The sequence below is a fragment of the Canis aureus genome, chromosome 3 (genome assembly GCF_053574225.1).
Source record: "Canis aureus isolate CA01 chromosome 3, VMU_Caureus_v.1.0, whole genome shotgun sequence".
Classification (NCBI taxonomy): domain Eukaryota; kingdom Metazoa; phylum Chordata; class Mammalia; order Carnivora; family Canidae; genus Canis; species Canis aureus.
In genome coordinates, this window is record NC_135613.1 from 24,086,185 (window position 1) to 24,109,412 (window position 23,228).

Sequence of the window (23,228 nt, forward strand, 5' to 3'; positions counted from 1 at the left end):
GGAGACCTTCCTCAGGGTGGCAAAGAGGCCCCCAGGGCTCCAGCCTCTGTCCCACCCCAGCAAGAGGTGCCAGAGAAACCTCTCATTGGTGGATCCATGCCCATTGCTCATCCGGTCAGCATGGCCCACGCAGGGCGTGGGACAGATCTGGGTCTTATGGGTTCACCCTTCTTTCCCCCCCCTTCATTCTTTGTCCCATTGTCATGTGGGTCTGCTATGGGGGAAGTTACGGTAAAGAAGGAGGGGTATTGAGCTGGGAAATCCAGGGCTTTCAGGGACTGGGAGGGCAGGACTGTGGATCTTCTTTGTCAGTGATCTTTGCCCAAGTGAATATCAATCCAGTCATCTAGATGGCTGTTACGTAAGTATATGTGAGACAGAGCAGCAGTGGCTGGGAGGAGAGAGATGATAGAGGCTCCTCCGCAGAGTTTCTTTTGGTTGTTTGAACCAATGTTTCAGTTGGGAAACTAGTCCAGGATGACCTCAGGCTTCTCCTGGCCTGCTGTCTCTGGGCCCCTTCCTGTCCCCTGTCCTGTCCCTGGCTGCCTTCCCTGGGCCTGCTTACCATGCTGGGACAAGGACCCTCGGGTGCAGGTCAGTGCCACACATGGAAGCGGGTACCACACCAGTCAGCCTGGCAGCGCAAGGCCTCGTCAGCACGCTGGACAAAGCCGGGTCAGAGAAGACAAAACAAAAGCCTCAGAAAGCACTTTCTACAGGCAACTAACGAAAATGCCAGAAGAAGCCATCCCCCTGCTTACCCAGGTGGGGCCTCTGATCCCAGCTCCCCCCGCCGTGCAATCAGAAGGACCCTCTGTGACGTCTGGCCCTTCACAGTGACTGGCGTGGTGATGGGGGTCCGGGTCCTCCTGCCCCTCATATCCGCGCTGGCTCTGGGCTCAGGACACAGATGCCGAGTAAGGCATGGGGGCCAGGTGGGCGAACGGTGCCCCAGGATGGAGACAGCACTTTCGCAGAGGAACTTGGATCTGGACCTCTTGCTCAGCCAGAGCGTCCAGGGTGGGCCTGTGACCAGACAGCCACATGGGACCCAGGACCCTTCCCCACTGCAAAGCAGTCATGTTCGTGGGTGATGACACCCGGGAACAAAGCAGGTGATGATGACGCCAAAGCCGCAGCCGTGTGGCGGCACATACCCTGCTGATAGCCCGACCCACCCCGTCTCGTTTCCTGCCCAGCCGCCCCATGTTTACAGATGAGAATGCAGTGGAGAGCCCTTGAGAACCACAGCTCCCGATTGCCGGGTAACAAACAACCCCAGACCCAGGGCAGACAGTTCATCACCTTTTGTGACTCCACAGGCTGGTGGCAGTGCTGCTGCTGCCTTTGCCCTGGCCACTTGGGGCTGCGTCCAGTTGGCATGTGGCCCTAGGGTTCGAGCAGAGGCTAGCGGGTGTTCTGAGAGCACCTCGGCCAAGCAGCCATCTCCGCAGGCACCCCTCCTAGGAAGAGGGCCAGGCTGAGCCCATGGGCCAGCAGGAGCTCCTGAACCCCAGGACAGGGAACCCAGAAGGCAAGGGCCCCACTCCAGAAGCCCCATTGGCCCAAGAGTGACACAAACACACAAACACCCTGACCCCCTGGGCTGTGTGACTGCAGGCAAGTCTCTGCACCTCAATTTCCCACTGAGAAGGGGATTACATCATCACAACAGCCTTTTGAATTAGCATGAGAATCAGCCAGGGCAGTACAAGTGGAGGGTCAGGGCAAAGTGCTCGTCATCCACACCTGCCGGCACAGCCATCAACCGGCAGCATGAGCCATCTTGGGTGCATCCAGTCCTGATGCTTCCCTAGCCCACAGAGTGACCTTTGAACCCCCACGTCCCTGTGACCCCACTTTGCTGAAACAGCTGAGCGAAATCTGCTGCGTGAACTCATGCCGGCATTCCAGCTCCCTCCTGGACCTGGCAGCTCAAAGCCTCTGCTGCAAAATGAGCCATCAGGGATGGCAGTGCTATTGTCCAGGTGGGGGAACCGAGGCCGCTGTTGGCAGGCTCAGACCTTTAGGGTGACTTCTGCTGCTCACAGGGGGATTTCCAGCTGGGCAGGGCTGAGGGCTGGGGGCCAGGCCAGAAAAGAATAGGAGGTCCCTACAGGCTCCTTGGAGGGACCAGCCTCCCTAGATCAACCGCTCTGTGGGAATGGCAGCAGCGACAGGCCTCGGGCTGGCCCGTGGGTCGGTTGGTGGCTACAGCATAGGGTCTCCCCTCAGACTGAGGGGAGCTGGGGGGCCGGGCCTCTCAGTGTTCTAGGCCGGTCACTCTGCTGGTTCAGTAAGCTCTGTTCTCGGGGTAGAACGGGAGAGTCTTCCAGGGCCCCAGCATGGTAAGCAGGCCCAGGGAAGGCAGCCAGGGACAGGACAGGGGACAGGAAGGAGCCCAGAGACAGCAGGCCAGTGTCTCCTAGGGGATGGAGGAGCATCTACTCCAGGGGAAGGACAGACCAAGTTGTGTGTCAAGTGTGGCTCCCCAATCCCTAGCTTCAGCTCTGGCCTGCATGGGGCCTCCAGAGGCTCAAGCAGAGAGGGGATCCAGACTCCAGATAAGGTCTCTCCTCCCATAGGACCCCACGCTGACTGGGAGTGAGCCCAGGGCAGGGGACAGCTTGTCTCTTCTTCCAGCCATGGGACAGAAGCTGTTGGTGATAGTGCTGTGGACACCCATGCCACCCAACTCCACTCACATCAGGTCCTCTTTCCAGGTGGTGAAGGTTACATGGTGAGGCAATTGCCTACTCCAAGATTTTGCTTCTTCAGCCGTACAGTGAGCCAATGGCTAAAGTATAGCCCTCAAGACCCCAAGACCTGAATTCCAGTCCTGATGATGGATGATAGATGGATGATGAATAGATGGATGGACGGATAGGTGGGTGGATGGATGAGTGGATGGATGGTTAGATGGGTGGGTAGATGGATGGATGATGAATAGATGGATGGATGATAAATAGATGGATAGGTGGGTGGATGGATGAGTGGATGACTATGCTCTCCAGGCAGTGTGCCAGGCAGAGACACAACTGTGCACCTGTCTGACTAGGCCCTGTCCCCCAGGAGCTTCCAATCTAACACAGGAAGCCAGTTAATCCAGGTGAACAGGTGTGTGGAGGACTCTGAGTCATGAACAGGCACTGCACATGTTGCTGGATAATGAAATCTCAGCAGTGTGATGAGGGAGGATGACAAGGAATCCATCTAGGGACACTGCAGTGGGGAGAGGCTGCTACATGTCAAGTTTGAAGGGCCACGTGGACAGACATTGTGCATTGTGCATTGTGGTAGAAGAGCCTCAGTTTCCCCTGGCCAATGCCTGTGCTCCAGGCCTCCACGGTTACCCACTTCCTCTGTGGCCTCACAAAGGCTGGCTCTGCCAGGAACTGGGGGTACAGAAAGGGACCAGGCCTCATGCATGCTCTGGGTACCTTCCCTCCTATTCCTGGGACCTCTCTGTCCGAATATACCCCCATATGTCTCCCTCACCCAGTTCATCCCATGGTAGAGAAGCCAGCTGGGGAGGGTGGCTGGGGACGAAGCCCAGGTCACGCGGCTAGTCAGGCTTTCCTGGGTCTGCTGATTCTCCCATGTGACCAGCCTGCACAGAACAGAACGACCCCATAAAAAACTGCTCACCCTCGGAAGATAAAACTGTAAATGCCAACACCCAGCCACACATACCAGAGGTCAAATATGTGGGAGATATGTATAGATCAGGACACTTTCAACTTTTACAAGGTCCAGACCCTTGGAGGGGGAGGAGGGCGGGTGGAATGCAGGGGTCTAGGAGAGAAGTGCAGAGCCCAGGACCCCATGTCCCCAGGCTGGGACTGGGGCGCAAGTGGGTGCACCGGTCCCATGGGGTCTGCCCAGACTGGTCCCTGCTTCCTGACACTCCATGTGGCTTAGCAGTCACCCCGGGTTTTTCTCTGACACCAGAGGGTTGATAGCCGTGCAAACCGCTCCAACTGGGTTTGGTAGCCCTGCCCTTATTCTTGCTGCATTTTTAAAAGCAACTCCCAGATGCCAGATCGTTTTGCCTGTAAAGACTTCCAGAAAAGCAGTGGGCCCTCCAGGGACAAACCAGTGGTCAGCAGTTGGGTGTTTCCAAGAGCATATTAACGAGTTACCCGTGCAAATGAGTCGTTGGCCTTTTTCATTTAAACTAGAATGAATCTGAGGCCCTCCCTGTGGCCATATCCCCTTTCAGCCCCTGTTCCTTTGGGTCCTCTTTGCAGGAGAGGGAGGGGAAGGTCAGGAAACCCGGTCGTAACAGAGCTGCTGGAAGCGACAGTCCCTGGAGCGTGGATGTCGGTGTCAGGTCTCATGGGAAGATCCGAAGCCTTAGAAAACTTTGGATGCCTCTGGTGCAGGGTGGTTGCTTCGAGGTGTGTGCGGCAGGTACAGGGGACGCGCCAGTGCATAAAGGGCCTGTCCCTCTGAGGGGCAGGGTGGCAGAGATGGGGGCAGGGGGGCAGCAGGAAGGAGGCACCCACCACTGGGACAAGGGGCCACGTGTGGAGAAAGGTAAAAAGGCAAGTCACAGGGTGGGCCAGGCCCCTCAGGACAGCCAGCTGCCCATGGACAATAAGACCAACGCCCAGCAGAGCGGCCTATGGGGCCACGGATGACGCTGTATTGGTCAGGACACTTTTCAAGCCACAAGAGAAGAGAACTCAACTCAAAATAGATTAAGCAAAAAGGAGACCACTTGGCTCACAGAACTGGGCTACACAGACATGCTTCAGGCATGGCTGGATCCAGATGTAACAATAGTGGCATCAGAGTCCAGTCCAATGGGAAGAGGAGGGTCACCCTGCTGGAAGTGCATGGATAGAGAGGAGAGGAGGGTACGCCCCAAAGCAAAGCCAAGGTACCATTGCCAGAAACAGGAAGATGGGTGCTGGGCCCGCAAGAAACAGGTATCCACACAGAAGACCATCTGCAGCTGCAAGGGTGGCCCAGGGGTAGAAATGGGGCCAAGCAGGAAGATGCAAGCCCTGAAGCTTAGGGTGCAGCCCTGTGCAGGATGGGGACTACAAGCTGGCAGCGCCGGGTCGGATCCACCCAGTATGTGTGTCTGCTTTGGCCACAAGCTGTTTTTAAAATCACAGAAGTCCACGCGAATCCCCAGGCCTCTGTTGGAAACCCAAAGAAGGCGTCCCCGCTGGGGCCACGATGCCACCAGGACACGTGGGTGGGGCCGAGCAGCTCGGCGCCCCAGAGGGGGGCAGGAACGGGCCACCACACTCCCCACGGCCACCCCCAGCTCCTGCCTCCCTGGTTTCCACTCGGCCGCTGGGGGCCTGCCGGGGTCTGTGGCTGAGGTGCCCGGCACGGCTGGTAGAAATAAGACTTTGCTGCACGTACGTGGGAGCAGAGCAGGGGCTTCGGGGAGTCCCGGGGGTTCTGTGTGTTCAGGGGCCCCCCGGAAATGCAGGCCAGGTCGGAGTCCCGGGCGTCCAGGCCAGCGCCCCCCTCTGCCCCCGTGGGGCCGCAGCGTCCTTGCCAGGCAGCGCCGGCCGCCCCGGGACCCCGGCCAGAAGTGCCCTCCGCCCCGTGCTCTTGGCCCAGAAGCGGCAAAGCCCCTGCGGCTCAGCAACGCGAGCTGGCTTCTGCGGCCCCCGACGCCCGCCCCCCAAACACACACACTGGAGCGTCTTGGCAGCTGGCGGGCGCTAACGTGGCTCCGTTGCTTTGGGGGACTTTGAAGGGAACTAATTAAAACCAGCTGAGATGTGAAGAGATGGAAGGTGGCAGGAGCCAGGGACAACTTTCCACAGGGCCCGAGCGAGCCGCCCCGCCGCCGCCGAGAGCCGCCGCGTCCGGCCGGGCCTGCGATGGGCCAGGGCCGGGGGCTGCCCCTCTGCGCCCAGGGCGGGGTCCGGGGGGGCGGTGTGGCAGGAGCGTGCGTGGGCCCAGGGCTCAGGGTGGCCGCCGCGGGGGCAGGTGGGCGGTGACTCGCCATGACCCCTGGAGTGGCTGCCCCCACCCTGAGCTCAGCCCCTCCCGGAGGCCCCAGCAGAGGGGATCCCTCCCGCCCACCACAGCCCAGCGGCCTCTCGGGGTCTGTGGAAGACACGCTCTCCCCTGCTCTGTGCTAGAAAGCCAGACACTGACCTTTGAGTGAGAACTTGCAGACCCTCCTGCCCTCGGCCTGTTAGCAACTCCGCCTGCGCCGTGTGCGCTGCTGCATTGATACAGGGTGGGCGTCTGCAGGCACCCACCACTCTCCCTCCCTCCATGAGGCTTCGGGGGCCAGGCTGTCAATGCCATTTCGGGGTGCCAGGGTGCTTTGCTTTTATGTCCTACAGTCTCCTCCTTACATAAAAATCAGCGTAGATGTTTTATTTGAGGGGAAAGGACCACCAAGGTGTGCATAGAGCGTGGGAGGTGGTGACATGTCCCAGTGAGCCCCCCCTGACACCCAGGGCCGGTGCACCCTGACAGCGGCTGGTGCACTCCTGTCCCTGTGACCCCTACAGGACTACAACCGAGCCGGGAGCCCGGTGCTGGTTGCCGGCCGTGACTGGCAGGTGGGAGTGGCGTGGAGACCACAGAGGCTTGGCTGGCCCAGAGGTACCTGGGGCCTCGTGTCCACAGCGTGTGCTCACACCTGGTCTATGGGGCAGCCACATCTGGGAAATCCTGGGGAGCCAGGAGCAGGGTGACACAGCTGTGCGTGGGGTCCCTGCCCAGAGGGAGGCCTGTATGGCCTCTGCTCCATGTGAGCCTGGGAAGAGGTGTGCCCCGTCCCCGGTACTGCCCGTCCCCGGCACTGCTGCTGCCCAGTGTTGCTGGTTTTGCATGATTCCATGTCCGAGTCGACTACCGTCTCACTGAGGGTCCACCAGGTGTCCAGGCCAGAGTAGATCTCCGACTGCGCCATCTCTGAGACGCCCTGATGCTCACTGTCGTGCTCCCCATTGTTTGCAGGGGGACATTGAGGTGTTGACAGAGGCATCATGACCCACACGGCTGGATTCCATACTTGCACCAAAAATTCCACATTTGGAGAGAGTTCCCAGCCACCCCAGCCCCATCAGCAACCCCAAAGTTCAGGCAGTGGTGCCCTGGGCCCTGCAGACGCCCCTGGCTCCAAGCCGCAGAGCCCACTGTTTTGCACGTTGGGACCTTAGCAGTAGAACAGGGGAACCCCACGTGTGTACACAGCCTGCGTGTGTGCAAATGAACACGCACACAGGCACACGCACACACAACCTGGGCGTGCACACACACAGGTTCACACACACACACACACACAGAGCCTGGACATGCACATGGCCCCACACACTGGGCACGAATACACACAGGCTCACACACATACACACACACACACACACACACACTGAGCATGCACACACACTCCCACACACAGGCTCACACACACACAGTCTGGCTGTACCCACGGACTCGCACACAGGCTCGCACACATACACACACAGCCTGGATGTGCACACACACTCCCACACACAGGCTCACACACACAGCCTGCATGTACACACGGACTCACACACAGGCTCACACACACAACGCCCTGGCTCCTGCCTTCCTCAGAGCAGCCCTGAGGCAGGAACCTTGTATTAGGCACCACCTGCTGGACAGCTAAGGGGACGGGAGGCCAAGGACCTGGTGAGACCCTGGCCCCTGGGAACTGGCTCAGCCCAAGCGCCACCCTACTGGCCAGAGTCCCAGGGCTGGGCAGGCGTGGGTGATACTTCTTCTCATGGGGAAATAGGGTCCCAGAGACATTTTATAACATCACTTTCTAAATATCTAAATTCCTACCTTACGTCTAGGTCAGTCCATGCATCCTGAGGGCAGTGATTGATGGATCATCATAAAAATAATAGTAATGTGATAATAACTTTCACTGAGGCATATCACGAGCCAAATGCTTGACAAACACTGTCTGATGTGACCCAACAGATCCCATGAGCAAGGGCAGTCGTCAGACCCATTTACAACTGGGAAAATGAGGCTCAGAGAGGCTAAGTCAGCTACCTGAGGTCACACAGCAAGGAAATGGTGGTGCCTGCACTTTGACCACAGCTCTCTGCTCCTTCAGGCCCACTCTCCTGGTGGGGGACTGACTGGCCTGTGGCCCCCAGTCCTGAGAAGGGCCAGGACCCCTCTCTCTGGGTCCATTGCCTTACCCGGTTCACACAACAGTGGGGGGAGGGCAGAGTGTGGCTTTCTAGTGTATGGAGTGGGGTTCACTCCGCAGCCCTGGAAGAGGAAGGATCCTGGGGACATGATGGGGGGGCGGGGAGCGTGGATAAGCATGTGGCCTCTGCTTCCTCTCCGTCTCCTGCAGCAAGCACAGGCCCTGGCACCCTCACCCCTCAGCAGCAGGAGGTGCAGGCTAGGCTCCAGGGCAGGGTCACCCGGGCTGGGGCTGAAACACCTGGAGGGTCACCTTCCTGCAGCAAGGTGTGTGCTGCCCCATCCTTCCCTACCTGATGTGCTCCCCACTCACGAGCCTCTAATAATCTGGGCCTCTCCAGCGGTCCCTCCTAGTGGGGTGAGAAGCCCCCAGCAGCCTGGGAGAGCAGGACCTCATTGTGGCAGGTCCCCCTGCCCACAGCCCCCAGGCACCCCGCCTCATTCAGGGAGGGACCCAGACTGGGTGACTGGAGCCACTGCACCTCTCAGGCTCCTATGTGGGCCTCACCCTTGCAGATCCTCACTCTTGCCTCATCTCCTCAAAGGCCGAGGGCACCCCACACACTACCAAAGAAAATCACAGTCACGGTGCCTGTTTCGGCCCCTGGCAGATGTCCTGCTTTCTTCCCACTTTGTCTCCAGCTGATGACAGCGAAACGCCCAGAGGGCCGGCAGGGACGGCCCTTCTGCAGGGTCTCAGCCCACGCCCCCTCTGATGCCAGCAGAGCCAGGGCTTGTCTGGGATCAATACCAGCTTCATTCCACTGTGCCCCGGCGGCCCCTGTTCCCAGCAGCCCTTCTGCAGAGGCACCTGGGACTGGGCTGGGCCTGCGAGGGGCCATGGCAGGGGTTGCACAGCCAGAGCCCCCAGAGCGTGGCTGGACTTGGAGGTTCCTGCCCATAGACGTCCCCCCTGGCTGCCCTGGCCTCAGGTCATTGTTCTGGGAAAGGAAATCCCCTATCTCACCATGACTCAGTTTCCTCGCCTGCAAAACAAGGGGACCCCAGAGAGCCCCCCATGAAATGGGGGTCACAGCTGTGTGCATCCCTTGGTGACACTGGCAGATGGGGTGAGGGGGTCCTGAGACTGGGGTGGCCAGTCACATGAGCAGAGACCAGCCCGTGGCTATCTGGGCACAGAGCTCCAGGTGGACAGAAGGGCTGAGGGCTCCGGGGGGTAGGCTGCTGCTGTCTGGTCTGCATCTGTGAGGCTGGCTCTGGTGGCTGGTAGCCTACAGGATGGGGAGTGAGCAGGTGCAGGAGCAGGGGAGCCAGCGGGTGGAGGGGATGGGGGGGAGGGGACAGATGTGAGCCCCAGGATTTGGGCCATAGCAGGCTGGGGAAGAGTGGGCCATTTATGCAGAAGTGAGGGGTGCCACCCTCGTTGGCACCAGGGGAGGGTCCTTCCCACCTCTTCCAGGTCCTGGGGGCTCCGGGGTCCCTCGGCTGCTGCCATGTCGTTCCATCCCTATGTCCTGTTCCTGCGCCCTGACCCAGGTCACACGCACTCACAACTCCCACTGTCCCCGTCTGCCACAGCACCCCAGCAAGGACAACTCTGGGGGTGGGAGAGCCAGCCAGCCTGACCCAGACCCTTGTATGTGAGCCACTGCAAGGAGAGGACCCGCGAGCGGAGGCTTCCAGAGCCAGAAGCAGCTGGGCTGGGAAGCTTTAGGGGAAGCATTCCAGGCAGAGGACTGGCCAGTGCAAGTGCCCTGAGGTGCATGTGGCCTTGGGCTTTCTAGAAGGCCCAGGGGCAGGACCCTGAGGTGCAGGGGCTGTGGACCAGGGCAGAACCTGGTGGAAGGCAGCCTTGTCCGCACCTAGAAAGATCCCTCTGGCTGCTGTGGGGAGGATAGGAAGCCTGACACGGTGTCACTGTCATCCAGGAGGGAGATGCTGGGGGCCTGCAGCCTCTCAGCTGTCCCTCCACCTCACTTGCAGGATGCAGATGGAGCCCCAACCTGAGGGCTCTGTTCCTGCCACATGGCTGAACAGGCCACAGCATGGTCCTCGAACCCCCTCCTCCCTTTCAGTGTCCTGGGGACCCAGTGAGACCCTTCTGCCCCAGGGAGGGACTCCGTCCTCACCAGGCAGGGCAGCAGATGGCGGGGCAGGGGAGGAGCAGGGTCCACATGCTGGTGAGGGCGAGAGGCCACAGGCTTTAGCCCGCCGCCCTTGCAACCACAGCCCAGGGAGGGGCCAGCCCACCCCTACCCTCCCCAGGGAACCGGCCTGGCTCCTGCCTGAGGCCCCCACCACTCAGCCCACCTCCTATCTGTGCAGCCCCTGTGGCCCGAGCCCTGAGTGCACCCTCTGAGTCCGCTGCCCACAGCTGTGTGATGTGGGTGTGGGCTTCCCGACTCCTGCGGGGGACACACCAGCTCCTTTTTGAGGAAGGATTTCCCGCTCCATGGGACTTCCGGAAATCCTAAGAACTTTCCAGGGCACAGCCTGTCTTTTGTTAGCTGTGAGGTGAAGAGACCTGTGTTCTGAGGGCCTGACTACCCTACTGGGGCCCCCAGGGGTGTCAGCCGGGTGGGGTGACATCTGTGTCCCCATCCGCAGTCACGTCCCAGCACCGGACAGAGGCTCGTGGTTGAGATTCCCGGAGCGAGTGAGGGAGGAACCACGGGGCCGGCGGGTGAGGGCGTCTGTGGGTGGGCACAGCCTGGATTGGGCACCGCCCGACCGCAGAGAGGGCACAGGAGACCCGCCCAGGCCCACCCCGGCTCCCGCGGCTTCAGCCCGCCCAGTAGTTAGTTTTATGCGAGTTTGTAGTCCAAGGTTGAAAATGAGCAGATAGCGCCCTAACGGCTGGGCTTCTGGCCTTTCCCGGGGCTCCAGAGGGCCTGCGGCTGGGCCAGATCACGGGGTGCACGGCCGAGGGACTTGGGGAGCCGCGGGCCCGGGGCCAGTGCAGCCGTGACCCTGCGTGTGCAGCGGGTGCCAGCGGGGTGGCCCCAGGGCCCTCCCGGAAGAAGCACGTGATCTCAGCCCTGTCCAGGCCCCGGGGACCCTGAGGCACGTGCAGGACGGAGCAGCTCGGGCCCCAGGATGAATGGCCGAGCGGGCAGGGCCGGGGCTGAACCAGCATGCCTGGGGGTGGGGTGGGGGGCCGTGGGCAGGACCAGGTGGGCCCCCGGGCCTCTTCCGCCCCTGGTGCCACCCCCACCCAGGGCACCACTGTCCAGTGGCTTTGGCGGGGCAGGCGGCTTCTGGCCTCTGCCCCCGGCAGGCGGAGCAGAGCGCATAAAGAGCTGGTAAATTAAAGCCCAGACAGGGCAGCTTTCAGGAGGCTGCGGCCACGAGACCTGGTGGCCCTCCTGTGCCGCAGAGGACATGTCTGCTGACTTTCTATGAAAGGAGAGCTCACCGGGCTGTGCAGAGGCCCCGCGCCGGCCGGGGAGGGGAGGCACCCCTGAGTACCCGTCCCCGGGGCCTAAGCTCACTGCACAGCATGCTGGGCCTCAGTGTCCCCTCTGCACAAGCTGGGGGGTGCTGTGACGGCAGGGGACCAGGAGAGCTGGAGGTGAGGTCGTGGCAGGCATGGGCTCTGTGGCCTTGGCCTCTGTTCCATCCTCTGTGAAAGGGGGGACAGTGGCAGTGCCAACACAGCTGGGGACAGAGGGTCGCAGGAGCCGCAGACGACCCCACTGCTCGGGTCCATACGGAGTGCTTGCAGGATCACAGGCTCTCGAGTGGCTCTGGGGACAGTGGGGAGGGACCCCAGTCCTGGGGGCCCCCACTCTGCCTTGTGTGCTAGGAGGGCAGGTGATGGGCACCGTCGGGGGAAGCATTGAGAGGCCGGGGTGGCTGGGGGAGGCGAGCTGCTCCCAGGGTCTTGAAACCCCCCTGGAGGTTGTGGCTGGAGAAATTCTGGGCCCCTCGGTGTCAGGAGTCAGGGGCTCCCTGGGGGGCAGGCAGAGCTGCAGGGCCCTCAGGCTGGCCCCTGGGGTTTATCACCCCCTCGGGGGGAGAGCCCGCATGTCCCCAGGAGGGCAGAAGGCTCTTGTGTCGAGGCCCAGCAGTCCCCGCCCACAGGAGCCTCTGGGTCTGTGGCCCCCAGAGCTCCCGTTACCCACAGGCTTTCCTGTGAGAAACACTGAGTGTTGCCCTTACACGTGAGCATCTGCTGCACATCAGGCAAGAGTATGGGCAAAGGGTGGACACGGCCTGGCCCAGTGGACGGCTGGCAGGGGACAGCACGAGGGAAGTAGTGGGTCCTCAGAAGTCCAGGGAGGCTGTGGGGCTGTCCTCGGGCTGATTCCTGGGGCCTCAGAAGTCCAGGGAGGCTGTGGGGCTATGAGAGCCGGGACTGGAAAGGCGTCCAGATGGCAGCTTCAGGAAGAGGATGGTGACAGGGGCAAAGGCTCTGTGGCAGGTGGGAGGATCCAGAGCGAGGCCCATGGAGTAGGGCACCCCCGGGGCTCATCAGGGCCAGAGGCTCACCCAGCACACAGCTCAGCACCCCCAGTGGGAGAGTCACCTGCCCGCAGGAAAGGCACCCTTGGGAACACCACTCAGAGGGCAGTGGTCAGCTAGATGAGACGGGCCCGAGGACAGCGTGGCCAGGCCACACAACTGAGGCTGCCCAGAGCCTGGCCAAGACCTCGTGAGGAGGACAGCAGGGCAGCTGGTCCTGGACCCCAGGCAGCCTCCCCGAAAACAGAAGCAGGAAGGTGACTGCCCTGAGCTGTGACAAGGAGCCCCCACCCCAGGTGCAGCCTTGAAAGGGTCACTTTTCCTGTCAGGGCCCATGTCTCTCATCTGAGCAACGGGGAGAATGGAGGAACCAGACCCTCCTGGCCTCCCCCAGGCCTCCAGGCCTCCTCCCAGGGACCCACCTGGCCTCCTCCCCAAGACCTCCTGGCCTCCCCCCAGGAACCCTCCTGGCCTCCACGCAGGGACCCTCCCAGCCTCCCCCCAGGGACCCTTCTGGCTTCCCCCCCAGGAAGCCTCCTGGCTTCCCCAAGACCCTCCCAACCTCCTCCCAGGGACCCTCCTGGCCTCCCCCCCAGGACCCTCTTCCAGCAGGAATTCCAACTGTTCAGCTCCATCTGCAAACACAGACCCAGCTTGTCCCAGCGGGCAGCAAGAGGCTACAAGACGGTGGACGGAGCTCGAAAGTGTCACAAGCCCTGGCCCCCCACATGGCCCCCATGACCTTGAGCCCACCCGCTATACTCTGAACCTCAGTTTCAGCTCCTGTAAACTGGGGTTCAGTGCCTATTTCCCACAGCTATGGCTAAGGGGCCCAGGGTGCGAATGGCACCTCACTGGGTGGGTTGCCTGCGAATGCCTCCCCTAGCCCACAGTCTGCACCCACTTAGGGCCCGCATCCCCCCAACGGGTCCCAGCTGTGGAGGCGAGTTACCCCGACTCAGCAGGCCCTGAGCGCTCAGGGCCCCTCCCCAACCCAGCTGCCCACCAGCGTGCTGCTAATCCTTTCCACTTTGGAAAGTGAAATTATAATCACTTTTAATTGAAAAAGGAGATTGATAGGATCCTGAACCTGACGGGAGTAATTAACGCAGCCACCGGGCCTCCAGGGAAGCTCATTCATCACGTCACTCAGGAGACAGCTCATTAAACCCCGCCGTCTCCACGTCCCCAGCACCGAGGGGAGAAGGACTCCTGTGGAGGCCTCGCTCAGCACCGGATCCCTCTGTCCACAAACGTCTGAGGTCTCCCTGCCTTCCCTGGGGGTGTCGGGGTGCCGGTGGGAATCCCGCAGCCGTCTGCCAGCTCACGACCCTCCCTCAGCCTCAGCTTCCTTGTCTGTGAACCTGGCCCTCGCGGGCAGCCCCACTGGCTGGAAGCAGGGAGGACGGACCCCCGACCCGGGGTAGCAGGAGCCAGGCCCAGGCCAGCCAGCTCCCCCGCGCCGGGGCCTACCCATTCCAGGGTCAGCGGGACCTGACTTCCGTGCCCACAGGGCTTCTCCCTATGCCACAGTCAGGGTCACACAGAGCAGGTGATAGCCTGCAAGTTTCCCGAGGCCCAGAGGGTCTGGGTGACCCCCAGACTGTCCTTCCAGGTCCTCTGCCCACCACTGGCCACAAAGTCTGGGGACCGCTTGTGCCCTAAAGCCCCCAGGAAAGTGAGAGCTAACAATGGACTTTTATCACCAACAGTTGCGGGCTGAGTTGTCTGCAAGAAGGGATGATGACCATCTCTTTCCCCCATAATCAGAGCCTTGGGAAACTTTGAACACCCTGTACCCTAGAGGCCTTCCCAGGGGGCCAAGGCCAGCTGGTGGGGGGGCACTGAGCTTCCTGCCCCCCCCCGTGCTGGGGCCCTGATGGGGGTCGTGGGGAAGGGCAGCTACCAGGTCTCCAGGAGGGGATGTCCGCTCCCACAGAGTGCAGGGGGACTTCAGGTCTGCAACCGTGGTGGGGACTGAGGGCTCAAGGTACCTCCCAGCTTCCTCCTCTGCCTTCTGGCTGCTGTTCCCTGCCTGGTGGCAGGGACAGGGTCCATCAGGCTGGCAGCCCCCACATGGGGGACAGGCCTAGCTGGTGCCAGTCCTTCTCCAGACCAGTGGCTCAGCACCCAGTGTGTCTTCTCTCCTCTGGGGGGCCAGGAGCAAGGACCCCACCCCAGCCCCCACTCCTGCCAACAGCTGCTTCCAGCTTCACTGGAATGTTACCCCTGCCAGGAGCCCACGCCTGGCCGCTGTGTGGCCTCGAGCAAGCCAGCACCCTCTCTGAGCAGCAGCTCCCCGTCTATGAGGGGAGCACAGTAAACCAGGTGCCCCCACAGGTCCTCATTCTAGAATCATAGAATCACAAGGCCAAGCCGCTCACTAGGCTTTAGTTTTCTTTTCTTTTCTTTTTTTTTTTTTTTTTTAGGCTTTAGTTTTCGACTGTTAGTGCGTCCTAACAATCCGTCAGCCTCCACATCCTGACCCGCTGCCCTGGGGGAGCTGCCTTTCGGCTTTGGGGCAGCGGGCACTTGTTCCATACACCCCTGGCATGGCTGGTGGCTTCCTGGGGCCACTGCATCCCAGTGTGACCCCAGCATGCCCAACCCCAGCAGGGAGGGCCCCAAAAGGCTGCCACCACCCCCACGGTCCCTTGTCCCTCTCAGCTGGTCAAGGAATAGGTCAGGGGCCAGCCAGAGTACGCCAGGTCGATCTAGGTACAGTGTTAACATGTAGGATATAGGATGCGCTCCCAAAAACAAGTATTGGCTTTGCCACCAGACTTTCCTGCCCTCGGGTGCCAGGGCAGAGGTGGAGGGCCCAGAGCACCACCTCTCCTAGGGCAGCGCCTCCTGCCTGCTGGTGCCTCCCAGAGGAACGGGGTCCAGGGCCTGAGAGTGTGAGGCCCCCCCACAGCCTTGTGGAGGGCCCATGGGAACCCGGGTGCATGCATATGTAGAGGTGTGCACGTATGTGGGGTGGGGGTGTGCTGAGAGGGGGATCTGACCCATATCACAGACAGACAGCCTGAGGACTGCAAGGGCTAGGCAGACCCAGGCCCTCTGCAGCCTCTGCTGGACCCTGAGAGTGGGGCCTAGACCTCATGCTGCCTGCAGTGGAGGTTGGGGCAGTGTAGCAGTACGCCTGGAGGGCCAGAGAGTGACCTCGGGCAGTGGCCGTGCTAACTCCATGGTCAGGGAGGACTTCCTGGAGGAGGTGGCGTTGGAGCTACACCAGGAGAAGAGGGAAAGGAGACACATCCTGGGAAGGGAATGACCAGTGCGGGAGGCGGGAGCTGGCCTGGTGTGCAGGGATGCGGAGGGTGGCAGAGCGCGAGCAGGTGCCAGGGAGGGGGTGGGGTGAGAGCAGAGGGCAGCAGGGCAGCAAGAGCAGGGCAGTGTGGTGGATGTGCAGATCTCTCAGCCATGTGGCACCTGAACCAGGAGCTTAGACACGAAGGCACAGGATTCCCTACAGCCCCTGGCGCCTGGGTCCCCAGCAGGCTGCCCTCCAGAAGACTTTCGATTCCCCAGCCTCCCTCTGTGGCCCTTCCCTGCCCCACCTGTAGGGGATGGTGTGGTCACTCCCATCCTGCAGGTGAGGGCTCAGAGGTCCCTAGAGAGACAGCCAGGCTCCTGCCACCTGGGACTGCTGGTGCCTGGGGTTCTAGAGGGCACCCGTCAGCGCGGGCATCCATCAGGGACCGCCCCAGCCAGCACAACCCCATCACAGGCTGGTCAGACCCTGCCAGTCCCTGCCTGGGACCCCAGGGCTCCCACTTCCCCGGGGGCCAGGTGTGCTGCCCTGCCCAGAGGAGGGGGCGTGCCGTCTGGGAGGGGCCAGGGCTCCTCTGACCAGCGGACACCTAAAGTCGGGGAGCTGAACAGCTGCTGCCAGGAGTATTCTTGGCGGAACAAAAGGCCAGGACCGGGGGCCTATCCGTGCCACAGGGTGGGTGACGGCTCTGTCCCACAGCAAGGGTCCCTGCCACCCCACCCGCCCCCTCCCTGTCATTTTCGAAGACCTCATCTTCTCCCCACGTGCTGCTCTTATCTCCCTCCTGTTAAAGGATCTCAAATATGCACCCCGATAAGGCGGACAAACACGCTTCCCGGCCCCTTGCAACGCCTGCGTCCACTTTCCCCAAAGTAATTAAGATAAATGCAGCCGATAATTTGCACTGTATTCTTAAGCGTACCCTCGGGCCGTATCATAGATATAATTCCACCTGCACGGGTTTATCTGAGCGCTCGGGTAACAGATAGTTTTTAAGCGAAGCGGCGGCGTTTGAAGGAAAAGGAAAGGAGAGTATTTGTGGAAGGAATGTCACCGGGAGCCACGCCGTAGCGCCTGGAGCCCCGGCTGGTGACGGGCAGCCCCGGCATGGCTCAGCCCACTGCGCTCGGTCCCCCAGCACTCGGGGCGCGCCCGGCAGCTCGGCCGCTCGGGACGGGGGCCGGGACAGGCGTGGGCACTGGTGGTGTGGCCTCTGCGGGCAGGGCCTGGGCCTGGGGGCGGGTGGGGTGGCCCTGCTGCTCATGGAGGACCTGGAGCCACAGGCCACACCCCACAGAGCCGGCATCAGGGTCCCTGCCTGCCTGTCCACTGCCCTGTACCCCGGGGAGCGGCCACAAGCCAGGAGCGGGGCGCACTCGGGCAGGCGGGCAGCAGGGCCAGGGGCTGGGGCAGAGGCAGAGCAGGGACCAGAGGGCAGGTGCCTCCCTGCCTGTGGTGTGGGGGTGATGGGGGTGGATGAGGGGAGCCCCAGTCCCTGACGATGTGCTTGAGAGGCTCTGCACCGCCTGTCGGGCCCCGTGCCCTCACTGGACCTGCTCCCACCTTTTGCCGCATCACGGCAGCTGCTGCCACGTGTTCTGTCCCGGCCCCCAGCACCCCCGCACCTGCCTGTGCCTCCCTCGGCTGCCCCACCGGGCGAGAGGCCTGTTTCCCATCTGTCATCTGTGAGGGGAGGATACAGGATAGCACAGGCCTCTCAGAGTGGCCTGGAGACCACGTGGGGAAAGGCGCACAAAGCACCAGGACGGGGTCTCGGGGGCTGAGGGCGCCGTGCAGAGGGCTGGCACAGGAACCTGTGTTGACGGCCTTGTATGCATGTCCCGACCCGCCTGACCCCACCCCCCAGCTCATCCTACCACTAGCTGAGGGTTCTGGAACTCCAGGTGAGGGCGGGCTGGGGTGCACAGAGTACCCAGGAAGGGGCTCACCCCTGGGCACAGCTACCTGAGCACAGTCTACTCCTTGTCCCTCCCAAAGTACCCCCCTCTGAGGCCACCACACTGCACCTGACAGCCAGAACGAGGGGACAGGAAGACAGATAGCTCTGACAGCTGAGGAGATCGCCAGTAACTGCGGGCTAACCAGTATCTCACGGGTGGATACACTTGCAATCAGGAGGGCTTCTGGGAAGAGGTGGACGGGAGAGGACCACGGAGTGCAGACCTTCGCAGGTGCCTCCTGTGTACTGGTCTGCATGGAAGATGGGATGTCCACCACCCCCTGACGTCAGGACTCTGACGGTCCCTAGTTTACAGGCGAGGGATAGTGGGCTGGCCCTACTGACCCCATCGTGCACAATCTCCCTGGAAGCGGATGGGAAAGAAGGGAAGAAGGCATCCTGGGGGGCGGATGGGGGTCTCAGGAGGAACGGCCAGAGGAGGAAGGGACAGGAGAGCTCTCGGTGGACAGAGGAGCCAGGATAAAATAGGGCAAATAGAATGAGGGGGGGAGGAGGAGCAGAAGCAGAGGCCGCATACACTGCAAGGGCTCGAGGGGTCATGCGGGGGGTCCCGGGAGGGTAAGGATCCAGGCCTATGGCAAGACCACCTCTCACCAGGAGCCACTGCCCCACACCCTGGCCAGAGCCAGCTGGCATGACCATGGTCTTGAGTTACCCAGGCAAGGGGCCGGGTAGTGTTTCTGAGGGAAAAGGAGGTGCCCGCACTCCTGGGGGTTCCCTGGGGCAGACTGCATGTGAGAGATTGGATCTCCTGACTTCAAAGGGGCCCAAGCCCGCTGAAACCCACACCAATGCACACCGAGGGGCCTTGCCAAGAGCCCAGGGCAGGGGCGGGAAACTGAGACCCTGGGCATGCACACTGCCCCGCCCAGCCCACAGCCTAAGCCCCATGGGTGCCGTGGGCATAGAGCGCCCTTGGCTCCTGCAGGCAGAATGTCTGGCCCCTGTCCTGGGGCCAAGTAAAGAGGGTGCTGGGTGGCTCAGCTCTGCCCACGGGCTCAGCACCCCCAGAGGGGAAGGGGTCGCTGGGACGGAGCCCACAGTGCAGAGCACGGTCTCCAGCGGGCCTGCTTCTCGTCACCACGCTCCACCATGTGCTGTGACGGACAAACTGTGCCACCTTCTGTAGTTGTCTGACTGCCCAACAGACTCCAAGAGGCAGACACAGGAACCACCTCACATGGCATCCGGCACAAATATAAAGATGTCTGAACAAATGTGTGGCCACACGGAAAGGTGTCATGATGGCTCTGCATTGGGCCAGCCTGACAGCTCTGGGGCCAGGCACACTTCCTGCTCGGGTGCAGGACTCAGATCAGAGCCTGGGATCAAAGGAGGAATTTGAGGCGTGTAGGCAGCCAGATGAGCTGCCGTTGCTGTGTGACAAATGGCAGTGGGAAGCAACAACCATCCGCTCTCTCAGTTTCCGAGGTTGGAAATCCAGAAGAGGCACAGCGGGGCGGGCTGGCGCAAGGCCTCCCTGGAGGTCATGCTGGCAGGTTGGGGCAGCCGGCTCATCTGGAGGCCCGAGTGGGGCTGGGGAGCCACGTCCCCCGTGGCTGCTCACACAGCTGCAAGCAGGAGGCCTCGCACACTCAGTGTCCTGCAATGTGGCTGCCAGTGGACCCCCAGTGGGCAGCTGACCGCAAGCAGGATGGAAGCCCCGGGGCCTCGTATGACCTGATTTCTAAAGCTGGACACCCTCGATTGCCCCCTATTCTGGACATTAGCGAGCACCGAATCCAGACAACGTTGAATAGGAGGGAAAAGCAGAGAATTTGTGGCTGTATTTTGTAGCCTCCATGGGGCTGCTTTGCCAGGCTCTCTCCACATCTCCCCACCCTTTGACCGCCATCTCTTCTTCAATGTTATCACCTGCAGGCTCTTTGTCACCCTGCTGTTTGTGGGGCCCATGGGGGGCGGGGGCGCCACAGGCATTGTCCGTTCATCCTGCGGAATATCCCGTAGCTGCGTGTGGGTGGAGAGAATAGCAGGCAGACGCATACACAGCAGGCTCCTTGGGGAGTCCCGTGCAATTGTGTCCAAAATATGTTGTCAAGGGTAAATAGGAAGGAAGGGGACGCTGAGTGTGGCAGACCATCATTGGTTGAAGAAAGGGGGGAAATGTGAACATTACTCATATTTGCTGGTATTTACATCAGGACGCTCTGGAAGGGAACACACGCACCTGCCCCCAGTGCTGACTCAGCAGGACACGAGGCAGAGGGCGCCCGGGGCCTGGGCCCGGCATGAGGCTTCTCTCTGCAGACCTTTGAGCATCATCTCGGGGTTGGGAACCACACGGATGTATCCTCTCTGCACACATTTCCTAACAGAAGGAGATATAAAGTCATCACCAGAGCTGGGGAAATGCAGGCAGCTGACCCCAGCCCTGCAGGGACCCCCAGGCTCAGCCTCTCAAGCTCACCCATCTCCCCGCGGCCCCCCTGGCAGCCCTGCTGACTCTGCACGCATGGGCGGGGTTGGGGGGGGACCCTACTCAGAGCCACTCCCTCCAGCCAGCTCCTCTGGGGCTCTCCACCCCAGCCACGCACCACATGGATTCTGACACACTTTTCATTCTCTCAGCAGCCAAGAAATCCTCATTCCTCAGGAAACTGACCTGTGCAGCCTCCCAGCTGAGGGCCTGATTCCCCAGGTATGTAGCTGAGGACAGCTGGATGCTGTCAGGCCTGCACCTGGCCAGCTCCCTCCATCTCCCCACCCTACCTCCCCGAGAGACCTTCCCCCAAATTCTGCTGTCGGGGGTGGCCATGGGGCTCTGAACCACAGCCCTGAGCCCGGGAGGGGGTGTGGGCAGCAGGGCAGCAGCAGCCAGGCCCCTCCTTCTGCAACATCTCCACAGCATCTACCTGTGCCAGCGATGGAACAGTTAGGGTTTTAATCAGGAAAATATGTCGGTTCCCAAACGCTTTCTGTTAGATGTCTCAGGAGAAGGCATTGGCTTATCTCACCCCCTGCCATGACCCTCTGAAAAGGTTCTGGTATTACCAGGTCACAGAAGGAGAGACCAAGGCTAAGGGAGGCTGGATGGCATGCCATCATGGGGCGGGGGATCTGAGCAGGGGCTGCTGACCCTGTCGGCCCATCACCACCCACTCACCCTGCCCTGTGGACACAGCTTGGGGCCTGGGTCTGCAGGGCCTTCATGCTATCGCTCCTCCAACCTCACCTGCCACCCTCTGGAAGCCACACCAGTGGCCATACCAGTGTCCCAGGGGCTGGCGGGCTCAGGGCTGTGAGGAAGGCCCCATGAGGTCAGAGGCACTCACTCACCCATCCACACACCTGATCCCATGGGCCTCAAGGCCTTTCGCCCTGGAAGCCCTGGGCCTGGGGCTGGTGCTGGATCAGCCTGAGTCCTGCCCCCTTGGGCTGTCTGGGAACTCAGGAGGGGAGGTCCCACAGGCCAGAGCCCTTCTCCACTCCTAATGGAGGCAGACACCAGCCCCTGGGGGTTCTGGACAGCCACCCTGAAAATGGGGACACGCTCTGGCTGTGAGGTGTCCCTGCCATCGACGGCAGTTGGTGGGGGTACCTCAAGAGATGCCCTGGCCGGGGTCAGAATGCGCAGAGACAGTGCCACACACTTGCCCATTGAGTTCACTGGCTGCTCACTGTGGGCCCCACTTCACATCCTCCAGGGGCCACACTGTCACAAGTGGCCCCACTTCACATCCTACAGGGGCCGATCCAGCTCCCTTGGCCGCTTCCCAGGATGCAGGACCCTTCCTAAGTGTCCCCAAGCTGCCCTGTACCTGCCTATGCCCACAGTCCCAACTCCTGGGTGCCCTCTCCATCCTGGTACCCTAAGGCTGGCCATCTGCACCAGCAGAGCCAATGCCACCTCCTCCAGGAAGCTTCCTTTGATCCCACAAGATGGCCGAGCAGCCCAGCCACAGTTGGTGAGCTCAGGCCTCACAAAGGCAGCAGGAGGGAGTCTGCTCAGCAGTAGCATGAGTCACTGCTGCTCACATCTAGTGACCACATGGAGCCGTGTGGCCAAGCCTGCTGGCAGAGGAACAGGCTGGGACAGGCTGGGATGGCCCTTTTACCCCCCAGCGCCCCAGAGGGAGTCTTCAGAGCAGAGCTTGGGGACACTGGTGCTCAGAGTGAGGAGCATGCCCTGTGGCTGCGGAGCCCCTGAGAGCAAGTGGGGCTGTGGGACCAGAAGCTTCTGCTCCCCCTTAAACTCCACAAAGGATGCCCAGGTAACCCAGCTTCTGGGTGGTACCACAGCCTGGGTGGGGTGGGGGGCGGCCAACAGACCCAGACTCTCACTGGGCCCTAGGAAGCCTAGGAGAAGCACTTGGAAGTCCATCAACCATTGAACCTTAAGAGAGGACCCTGTGGGGGCATCACCATGAGCCATCCCTGCAAGGTTGAGGGTGTGGAAGCTGACCTTTCCCAGCCATGAGTGCCACTGTGTGTGAAATCCCAGACCCTGGCAGGGCCAAGGTGCCGACTCCCTGCCCCCGGGGGCCCGGGATCCACGTACACAGAACTAAGCAAACCACTCGAGCAGCACCCCTTCTTTGAGGGGCCTGTCCTGCATCTGGGGCACAGTGACCAATGTCATCTGCAGTGGCACCAGCCGGGGGACTCCACCGAGACCCCCACGTTCCAGAGGCCAGGAAGCTGAGGGCCTTGCCCCCAGGTCACACAGCTGGGAAAGTCCAGGAGGGGGTCGGCATCACAAAGGCCTTGCCCCCTCCCCCAGACAGCACTGCTCTAGAGCACAGGAGGCTCTGCAAGGGGTCCTGGCCCAGAGCACATGTCTGGACCATGTGCGGCATGGCCCAGCCTGGAAACAGGGCTGTGTGGGCATCCCTGGGACCCGGTGCCCTCCACCAGCCAGGAGGCCCCTGGCTCCATTCCCCACCCAAGAACCAGGTTGGCAGGAACAGCTCTGGCCTCCCAGGCCAGCAAGAGAACAGAAGTAAATAACAGCAGGTACTCAGAAGGAGCACAGTGCTCCTTTTACTATCATGTATTCGATTGACAAACTTCACCCAGAAGCCTTTGCCCCAAGGTCTCCCCATTCCCAGAGGGAGAAGAGAGTCGAGGACAGCCCCCCAGCAGGCTGGAGGAAGGGGCGATGGGGTGTGGGAGGCCCCTAGGATATGGGAGTGGCACCCTCTGCCAACAGCACTAGAAGCACACGTGCCCAGGAGACCGCGGGGTGCTCATGCCCCAAATGCCCCGACACCCATCCCCAGGGGGCACTCCCCAGCAGGCCTCCAAACGCAGGGAGGAAGCAGAGCCTGGCGACCCTAGAGACACCGATGCAGGCCCCACACTGGGGTACTGACCAGTGGGTCCCCAGAGCGTGTGGCTTGAGGCCAC

The 23,228-nt window shown here is 61.5% G+C and overlaps 1 protein-coding gene across 2 annotated transcripts in view; it reads left to right on the forward strand.

Moving 5' to 3' along the window:
• ZNF469 (zinc finger protein 469) overlaps positions 1-23,228 on the forward strand; it is a 46,305-nt gene that overhangs the window by 9,860 nt on the left and 13,217 nt on the right. The window contains exon 2 of one of the 2 annotated variants that reach the window (XM_077891102.1): positions 20,451-20,520. The gene's annotated coding sequence lies outside the window, so the exon portion shown is untranslated. The remainder of the gene's footprint in view (positions 1-20,450; positions 20,521-23,228) is intronic. The other variant, XM_077891103.1, reaches the window with a different exon arrangement.